The sequence below is a fragment of the Oncorhynchus gorbuscha genome, linkage group LG22 (genome assembly GCF_021184085.1).
Source record: "Oncorhynchus gorbuscha isolate QuinsamMale2020 ecotype Even-year linkage group LG22, OgorEven_v1.0, whole genome shotgun sequence".
In the NCBI taxonomy this organism is placed as follows: Eukaryota; Metazoa; Chordata; class Actinopteri; order Salmoniformes; family Salmonidae; genus Oncorhynchus; species Oncorhynchus gorbuscha.
The window spans coordinates 26319211-26329559 of record NC_060194.1 but is presented as its reverse complement, the minus strand read 5'-3'; positions in this window follow the sequence as shown (position 1 = coordinate 26329559).

Sequence of the window (10349 nt, the reverse complement as noted above, 5' to 3'; positions counted from 1 at the left end):
TCTTTATTTAAAAAATATATTTTCTACATTGTAGAATAATAGTGAAGACATCAAAACTATGAAATAACACATATGGAATCATGTAGTAACCATAAAAGTGTTAAACCAATTCTTCAAAGTAACCACCCTTTTGCCTTGACAGCTTTGTACACTCTTAGCATTCTCTCAACCAGCTTTATGAAGATTGCTTTTCCTACAGTCTTGGTTGAGTTCCCACATATGCTGAGCACTTGTTGGCTGCTGTTCCTTCACTCTGTGGTCAAACTCATCCCAAACCACCTCAATTGGTCTGAGGTCGGGTGATTGTGGAGACCAGGTCAACTGATGCAGCACTCCATCACTCTCCTTTGTCAAATAGCCCTTACACAGCCTGGAGGTGTGTTTTGGGTCATTTTCCTGTTGAAAAACAAATGACAGTCCCACTAAGCGCAAACCAGATGGGATGCCGTATCGCTGCAGAATGCTGTGGTAGCCATGCTGGACAATGACCCAAAACGGTGCCTTGAATTCTAAATAAATTACTGACAGTGTCACCAGAAAAGCACCCCCACACCATCACACCTCCTCCTCCATGCTTCACAGTGGGAATCACACATGTGGACATCATCCATTCAGCTACTCTGTGTCTCACAAAGACACAGCGGTTGGAACCAAAAATCTGAAATTGGAGAAATTTGAGATTTTTGGACATATTTCCACTGCTCTAATGTCCATTGCTTGTGTTTCTTGCCCCAACAAGTCTCTTCTTATTATTACTGTCCTTTAGTAGTGGTTTCTTTACAGTAATTTGACCATGAAGGCCTGATTCACATAGTCTCCTCTGAACAGTTCATGTTGAGATGTGTCTGTTACTTGAACTCTGTGAAGCATTTATTTGGACAGCAATCTGAGGCTGGTAACTCTAATGAACTTATCCTCTGCAGCAGAGGTAACTCTGGGTCTTTCTTTCCTGTGACTGTCCTCATAAGAGCCAGTTTCATCACAGCGCTTGATGGTTTTTGTGACTGCACTTCAAGAAACTTTCAAAGTTCTTGAAATGTTCCGGATTACCTGACCTTCATGTCTTAAAGTAATGACGGACTGTCGTTTCTCTGCTTTTTTGAGCTGTTCTTGCCATAATATGGACTTGTTCTTTTACCAAATAGGGCTATCTTCTGTATACCACCACCTTGCCACAACACAACCGATTGGCTCAAATGCATTAAGAAGGAAAGAAATTCCACAAATGAACTTTTAACAAGGCACACCTGCTAATTGAAATGCATTCCAGGTGACTACCCCATGAAGCTTAAGGTAGTTACTTTTAAGAATCTCAAATATAAAATATTTTTGGATTTGACATTTGTTTAACACATTTTTGGTTACTACATGATTCCATATGTGTTATTTCATAGTTTTGATGTTCGTATACAATGTAGGAAATAGTCAAAATAAAGAAAAACCCTTGAATCAGTCGGTGTGTCCAAATTTTTGACTGGTACTGAATATTTTTCTTAAATACGTTAACATATATTAAGGAATGTATTTAAAATGTACACTTTTTGATTTTATTGAAGTGGATTTATTAAATCCACTTCAATCAGTATAGACGAACAGGAGTAGACAGGTTAAAGAAGGATTTTTTTTACATTGAATGTGTATATGTTCCATTCAGAGGGTGAATGGGCAAGACATATTTAAATACCTTTATACCTGAACGGGGTACTGTAGTAGGTGATGGGCAGACCGGTGTGAGTGTGTCAAGAACTGCAACACTGCTGAGTGTTTCATTCTCAACCGTATTCATGTACAGTTGAAGTTGGAAGTTTACATACACCGTAGCCAAATATGAGTTTAAATGTTTCACAATTCCTGACATCTTCCTTGCTGAGCGGCCTTTCAGGCTATGTCCATATAGGATTTGTTTTACTGTGGATATAGATAAATTGTACCCATTCCCTCCAGCATCTTCACAAGGTCCTTTGCTGTTGTTCTGGGATTGATTTACACTTTTCGCACCAAAGTACGTTCATTTCTAGGAGACAGAACGCGTTTCCCTCCTGAGCGGTATGACGGCTGCGTGGTCCCATGGTCCCATACATATGTACGTGGTACATTCAGGCGTTTGGAAATTTTTCCCAAGGATGAACCAGACTTGTGGAGGTCTACAATTTTTTTTCTGAGGTCTTGGTTGATTTCTTTTGATTTTCCCAAGATGTCAGCCTCTCAGAAGCTTCTAAAGCCATGACATCATTTTCAGGAATTTTCCAATCTTTTTAAAGGCACAGTAAACTTAGTGTATGTAAACTTCTAACCCACTGGTATTGTGATACAGTGAATTATAAGTGAACTAATCTGTATGTAAACAATTGTTGGGAAAATTACTTGTGTCATGCACAAAGTAGATGTCCTAACCGACTTGCCAAAACTCTACTTTGTTAATAACAAGAAATTTGTGGAGTGGTTGAAAAATGAGTTTTAATGACTCCAACCTAAGTGTATGTAAACTTCCGACTTTAACTGTATGTATTAAGAATGGTCATCCAGTCCACTTGAAACAGCTGTGGGAACATTGGAGTCAACATGGGCCAGCATCCCTGTGGAATGCTTTTGACACCTTGTAGAGTCCATGTCTCGACGAATTGAGACTGTTCTGAGGGCAAAAGGGGTTGCAATAAATGTATGGAATGTACTGTAGTGACTCCTTGTATAATACCACCCATATTAAATTTAAAAGCATGTTATATGAAATGAAGTGCCCTTTAATGTCTATTAACTCTCAATTTCAGATGGTGAAACTATTCATTTTTAAATGTAAATGCTAAAACATTTAATGGGTTAAGAATAAAACGTTAACCCTGTTACCCATAGGCAGACATGCTAGACATGTTTTAACAATATAAAACATTTTGTGAATCTTGCATTCAATTGCCCCTCCCTGTTGCACACAACAAACTTCCATCCCCCTGTCACAAGGGGATTGATGACGCATTCACATTCTAGTCAGAACAAGGAAACTCTGACATTTCCCGCTTGCTAATTGGTTGTAGCTATACACTCGCCACTTTCAATCAGTTTTCTGGTTTCGACTAGCATGTGAACGTGGTATTATTCATGGCTGATTTAATTAGTAATTACCAGTTGGAAGGCCGTTTAAGTGGATTTTTCCCAGATGTGATAAATTTCCACTTCCCACTTGGTTGTGAACACACCATAACACCTTTAACCATCCACTGTATAGCTGTATAATACCACTCATTGGAATTGGAAGCACAAGAACAAGACCTACACTTGACATATTTTGATGTGTATGATGTATAGTTTTTGTTTAAATCGATAAAAACTAAAGTTAAAAATAGCCTAGTACCACCTGATCATTATTATTTTTCATTATTTAATTCAGCTGAAGAGAGGCCCTTACAATAGTATTTTTTCCCTCTTGAGATGCGAAACGGGTTTTGTATGAAGTTGAACATGTTCTCTTTACCACAGAATGTTAAAATGAGGTGAAATCAAAAGGTTTTCTTTTACTCACCATCACAATTTAAATGATATCACTGCCAAGTTTTGGCTTGATGCCCCCCCCCCCCCCCAAAAAAGAAAAAAAATATCTCCATTGATCAATATGTAAAGAGTACTTTAAGAAGCCAAATTAGGAACCATTTTGGCCACCCTGTAGAATGTCATAGCTATGTATTTCTGGAATATTGCTTGGCATTACATGTTATTGAGCAAACAGGGAGGGGTTGGAACTTAGAAACGTACATGATACATCTCTGTATGTTCCTAGGTTAACCTCTCCCTGTTCATACAATCAGCCTCAGGCTTAATTCCACAGTATGACTGACTAACTGTCAGACACATATCATCAACAACCTCTTTAATCCCATGTCTATCAGCATCTGTCTCATCAGAAACGTATATTCTAAACAGAAGCACCCAGAAACTTATCTTCCTAGGATAGAACCAGACGGACAACCTGTGAGTCTATGTGTAGTCATAACGACGTGTGATTGATTGATTCAAAAGAAGTGTCATAATAAACTTTGTTCTTATTTTTAATATAGTGTGTTTACCAGAGACAATGTGAAGAACAACCTGTTAGGATATAGGCCAAGGACTAGATAAAGTCTATTTTTACCTGGAGATTTTCCTTATTGTAGGCAACTTCTTTCACTACCTGTTTACTACACTACCTTATTAAATCACTCATATGGCCTCATATGACTACTTAAGTAGATGGGTGGGGCTTAGGCTTAAGAGGGTGTGAACAATTCTGAATGGGCACAGAAAAAAAAGATGGAATAACACGTTTATCCTGTTTCAAATGAGCATAACTTTCCCATGTTTCCCACAACTGCAGTGTACGATATACAATTTTAAAGTTATGAGTCTGTACTTTTATATAATGTACTAAAAAACAATTTTGGAAATGGTACATGAGACTCAAATGGAAAATGTATGCACATGTGTTCTTATTATTCATTTGGAATTGGGTTTCCAAACTGACCCATTTTTTAACTAATCGTGTTGCCTATTGTGGTCATTTTTGCTAATATGACTTTTAACATAAATCATATAAAATACACCTATTTACTGTAAACCCTTCATTTTCTGGAGAGAGAGAGAGAGAGAGAGAGAGAGAGAGAGAGAGAGAGAGAGAGAGAGAGAGAGAGAGAGAGAGAGAGAGAGAGAGAGAGAGAGAGAGAGAGAGAGAGAGAGAGAAAGTTGATTAGCTTGTAACTATTGTTTCTCATGCCTGGATATGGCTAGTAAATTATTAAAAGGGTTTGGTTCATTGTACAGTAGAGTACAAATAAACCAAGTCTTGCACAATACCTGTGATATCATGAGGTAACTACGGATGCTTTATTCACCCTTGAACAAATATTGAGCTCCACCATCTGGCAACAGAGTGATATTACATATTACATATCTGACTATGTTTAGTGTCTGTCAAAGGTTACCGTCTCAATCATTCTTTCTATTCTATTTCTATTCTGTTTAGAGCCAGTTTGCGATGTTTTGTGAAGGGAGTAGTACACAGCGTTGTACAAGATCTTTAGTTTCTTGGCAATTTCTCGCATGGAATAGCCTTCATTTCTCAGAACAAGAATAGACTGACAAGTTTTAGAAGAAAGTATTTTGTTTATGGCCATTTTAAGCCTGTAATCAAACCCACAAACGCTGATGCTCCAGATACTCAACTAGTTTAAAGAAGTACAGTTTTATTGCTTCTTTAATCAGAACAACAGTTTCAGCTATGCTAACATAATTGCAAAAGGGTTGCTCAGAATATCAAATGGATGCTCCGCGAACAACATGAGGACGTGGTTTGTGTGCAGGCAGGAACATAGCATCAACACAATAACACGTCATTAGAAACATATTGTAACGAGACACAGGCATTCCCTGCTGTGTGATTTCCCACACAGCGTTCCTGAATTCACACTTTAATGGAGGAACACCCTTTTGTAATTATTCTAATGATCAATTAGCCTTTTAAAATTATACATTTGGATTAGCTAACACAACGTAAACACAATGTTTACATACCCTACATCACTCATCTCATATGTATATGTATATACTGTACTCTATACCATCTACTGCATCTTGCCATCTTTATGTAATACATGTATCACTAGCCACTTTAAACTATGCCACTTTTATGTTTACATACTCTACATTACTCATCTCATATGTATATACTGTACTCGATACCATCTACTGCATCTTGCCTATGCCGTTCTGTACCATCACTCATTCATATATCTTTATGTACATATTCTTTATCCCTTTACACTTGTGTGTATAAGGTAGTAGTTGTGGAATTGTTAGGTTACTCCTTGGTTATTACTGCAATGTCGGAACTAGAAGCACAAACATTTCGCTACACTCGCATTAACATCTGCTAACCATGTGTATGTGACAAATACAATTTGATTTGATTTGATTTCGGATCAATTTCATATTATTTTAATGGACAAAAATGTGCTTTTCTTTCAAAAACAAGGACATTTCTAAGTGACCCCAAACTTTTCAAAGGTAGTGTACATATGATCTAAAAGTGTAACACGAATATAGTCAACCCTACTAATAGAAAGTGAATCCCTTACCATAACTGTTTTGACAAAGGCCCATGTTTAATGGGAGGTTTCAATTTAACAGTGATTCAAATCATTGTACAGCCTAGGCATAGTTGAAGAAAGTAGTACTATGTTTGAATGAAATGTTTCAGCATAGGAAATATTAAGTTATCAATTCTCAATTTGATTGGAATTACTCTGAGGATGTCTTTGAGATGTATAATTAGAAGGTCCAGATTGGAACATCTGTCAAGTCATATTGGGTGATGAATTTCAAAGATGGCAGTGGACAGTAAAAAGGGAATGGAAATTAATGGAAAAACTATGAAAAAGTCCTTTACAATGATCAAACAGTGAAATGTGTTAAAAATACAACAATGTTATCTGGTAAGATTACAATTACTGTCATAATTATGAGAGGATTATGAAATAAAACGGAGTCTTTCTTTCATGTGAAAGAGCCTTGCTAGAGAGTTGTGAGAAGAGCAGTCACATCAATGATTTATGCTTTAATTCCCACAGGAGCCAATTAGTTGTATCTTGAAAAGTTACTTGACTCTTTTTTTATCCACAAAAATGACTTCACAAGTTCTTCTGTGTTAAGAAATAATATAAATGAGCAGTTGACCCAAATGCAATAAGAAAGCATTCTAAGTACAGACTTACAAATAACTTGAAGCCAAATATCCACAGCAGAATGTTTTTATGCTCCCTAGTTATATTAAAACTGTGCTTAGATAAGACAATGATTGACCGAAAACATTGTATTATTAAATACCATAATCAGTTCTTATTGTATTTATTTTAAATACGTGTTTTCTTCTTCAAATTATGTGCCTGGGAAGCATTGTCCAAGTAAGCATTCCCTTCCTATTTGTACACAGAACCACTTTGTACACCACTTTGTTGCACACTGAAACTGAGGGGCCAAACTGAAGGGCCATTGCACACTGAAACTGAGGGGCCAAACTGAAGGGCCATTGCACACTGGAACTGAGGGGCCAAACTGAAGGGCCATTGCACACTAAAACTGAGGGGCCAAACTGAAGGGCCATTGCACACTGAAACTGAGGGGCCATATGTGCCCCCTCAAAACGTTTTTGTGCAGGACAACTGTCAAAATGTGAGTTGTTTTTGTCCGCTTTGTATAACTGACACCAGTGACTGAAGTGGATACATTAATTTCCAATGACCCCAACAGCATGTGAACCTCTGGAAGCCTTATTGTCAGGGTTACCTGGTAACAACAGTTATATACACCCGGCTTGTGTAAAATGTACCACCTCAGGTCAAAATGGCTGCCTCATAGATGAGTGGTTGAAGCGAGGCAAGCAGACTCTGTCAGGAAGACGAAGAAAGGTGCTTCAGTTGATCGTTCCCTGCAGTGTTTTATTACACTACAACCTACACAGTAGGTGGCAAACGTTCCGTATGGCTGAGGCAATCCAAACATTTAAGGACACATATGGATATTTATAGGCTATAGATAGGCCACATAAGATGTATGACGGAAATACTTAAGCAGCGATTGAAATAGGTTTAGGGCGTTCCTTTAAGGAGCATGAAGTGCAACCTTCAGCGAAGGCAATGCCATTGATGCATAAATTAATATAACACGTTGTCCGCTCTTATCACCGCTTGAACCATCGCTTCCAGTCAGTTCTGTAAAGACGCAATTAACTCTAAAGTGACAGCGTGAAATTAATTTATTGCTTGTAATTCGTTTTCTGCATATTCTGAAAACAATCTAGGGTGTTCGTTGTCGTCCTCCAAGAGAGACTCTGAGGGCACTTGGCTGCCGCTTCTCAGCAGTAGTGGTGCGTGGGTAAAATCACTGGGGAAGCCAGGAAAAAAAAGCCATATTACAACCTATGTGTTGTGATAATTGCGTTTTTTGCTTTATAACCTGTTAGTTCATATGCCTTGCGACCGTGATATATAGGCCTAAGGCCGAGACAATAAGAAGACAATGTGGCAGAATAAATTCAACCACACCTTTGTTTCATCACAAAATAGGACAGCAACCTCTATCCGGTGAAGTCCACAAAGCATATTGCATGTATCAAACATTTACATGACCTACAGCATGGTCAAGCAAGTTAATGTTTCCGACATTTTTGAACTAATAAACAACTATTGATTTAGAACCACAGAGTTACCGCAAGTCGCATAGAAAACAGTAGCTGCCTCCACTATTCCAGCATTATTGCAAATCACCTATGGTTAGTCTATCACAGTGACAACTAAAATATACCTAAAACAATTTATTCCAGTCAAAGTGAGCTAAATATGATGTGGCTGACGATAGTTGTGATTTGTGTTTGTGTGTGTGTGCGTGCGTTTGTTCAAGTAGAAAAAACATGACTCACCCTACTTGTAGAGAAATGCCATCCTCCTCTCTTTCATGTGGACGAAACAGTCTATGACTGTCATACAGTACATACTTATATTTTTCGTTGTCCTAGGCTACCTGGCGAAACTACTTGCTCTCTAGCCTAATTTCCTTTCATGGGCAACGTTAGCAAGTTAACATTAGCCTTCTACATCTAGCTACATATTGAACTTCCATCCTTTCAGTCCAGGGGCACAATGTATGATTGGATCAGAATCACCGTTATAATCATTGACCAGTATGGAGAATGAAGTTAAACCAAATCCCTATCTCCATCCATGGCTAATTTAGGAAAGGGACCATTTCAGCCCGTTAACTAGCCACCAAAGGACAACAACACAACAAGATGCAACAATTCAAGTTGTTTCTGTCAATTACGTATTTCACTTTATGCGATGTGATGGGAGTGAAGCCAAATCCAAACTGGCTTCCCTTGACATGAGCCAGGACTATTCACAGTTGAGCCCACCAGTTTTGCTGATTGGATATACATTTTTTTTTATTATCAAGGGAGGCCAAATTCTCGCTGGCTTCCCTTGCATTCAATGCTACGGGCGGCAACAATGTCATACTCTTTATGACCAGACATCATCAGATACAGTAGATGGCCTACACAGACAGAGGGGCGCTGTTTTGTTCTCTCGGATGCTTTCTCCGGTGAGATACAATCAGCCTCTTGTGAATTGAAGGAATATTATGAAAACACAGAGAGAATAAATATTTTTTAAAATTTATTTTAATTTGATTTTTTTGGTCAATTGTTTATGGAAGCCTGGCTTCACATGGCATCCATTAATAACACGCCACTGCATCTCAGTCCACCATGGAGTGACTGCTTTCAACTTACAGGAGGAGAATCTCAATTGCATTCCTTCTCAAAAAAACGTTAGATGAGAAAGTCAGAGGTCTCTACCATTTGACCTTCTCCTCCCATGAATTTTGAAAAGGAGGCGGGGAATGAGGAGTATGCAATTGAGAATCTCCCACAATGCACTGCAAGAGCTCTCCCTGTGACCTCTTAACCCTCTGGTGGCTTTGACCTAGCCTGACGACTCACACTAAATTATTCCGCTGCTCTGTCGTTCCCTACCAGAGCGGGAGAGGTGAGAGGTTTCACTCTGGCCAAAATCTGTCCAAAAGAATCCTAATGCGTTTCAATGGGCTTCTTTTGGACCTAAACTTGTGGCCTGCCCTCCCACCTTTGGGACAATAACTCCCATTGTTAGGGTGGAGACATTTCGTCATTATGTACAGATATCTGTCGCTGCGTACTTTAGTCTGAGACTACCATCATTGAAGTAATTTGTGGTGAAGTCAAAATGAGGGGTGTTGTACAAAACAAAGTCATCAGAGATTGGATCATCTCTAACCAATCAGAGTATCAAAGCCAATGGCCCGGAATGTATTAAAAGATAGGCCTACAGTACCATACGCTTCAGTATTGCTGTTTTTGTTGTGTCTGTGAAGTAGGGTTTTTTGAAATACAGCATTACTTGTACAAGTTTTAGCCAAATCAATGTATCAAATATAAAGTATCCAAATATCAAAGTGAATTAGACACTATTGACATTTTATCCTTGATTCATGAGCATAACTTTTTACTCAGTATCCACATTAGTATATGCTTTGACTTGAGAGGATTTAAGAAAGTCCCATGTTGCAACTTGCCTGACCTGAATGATGCACTTAAAAACGATTTTTAGTTCACCGTTTCGGACATAATATGAAGGACCTGGGGCCTCATTTATCATTTTTGTGTACATTTTACACTAAATATCTACATGCACTATTTCTGAAAAGATACAAAGAAATATTGGGATTCATAAACTTGGCGCACGCCGTACATTTGCATGTTTCCCGTTATAAATCAGACCTGTCGTACATGTTTC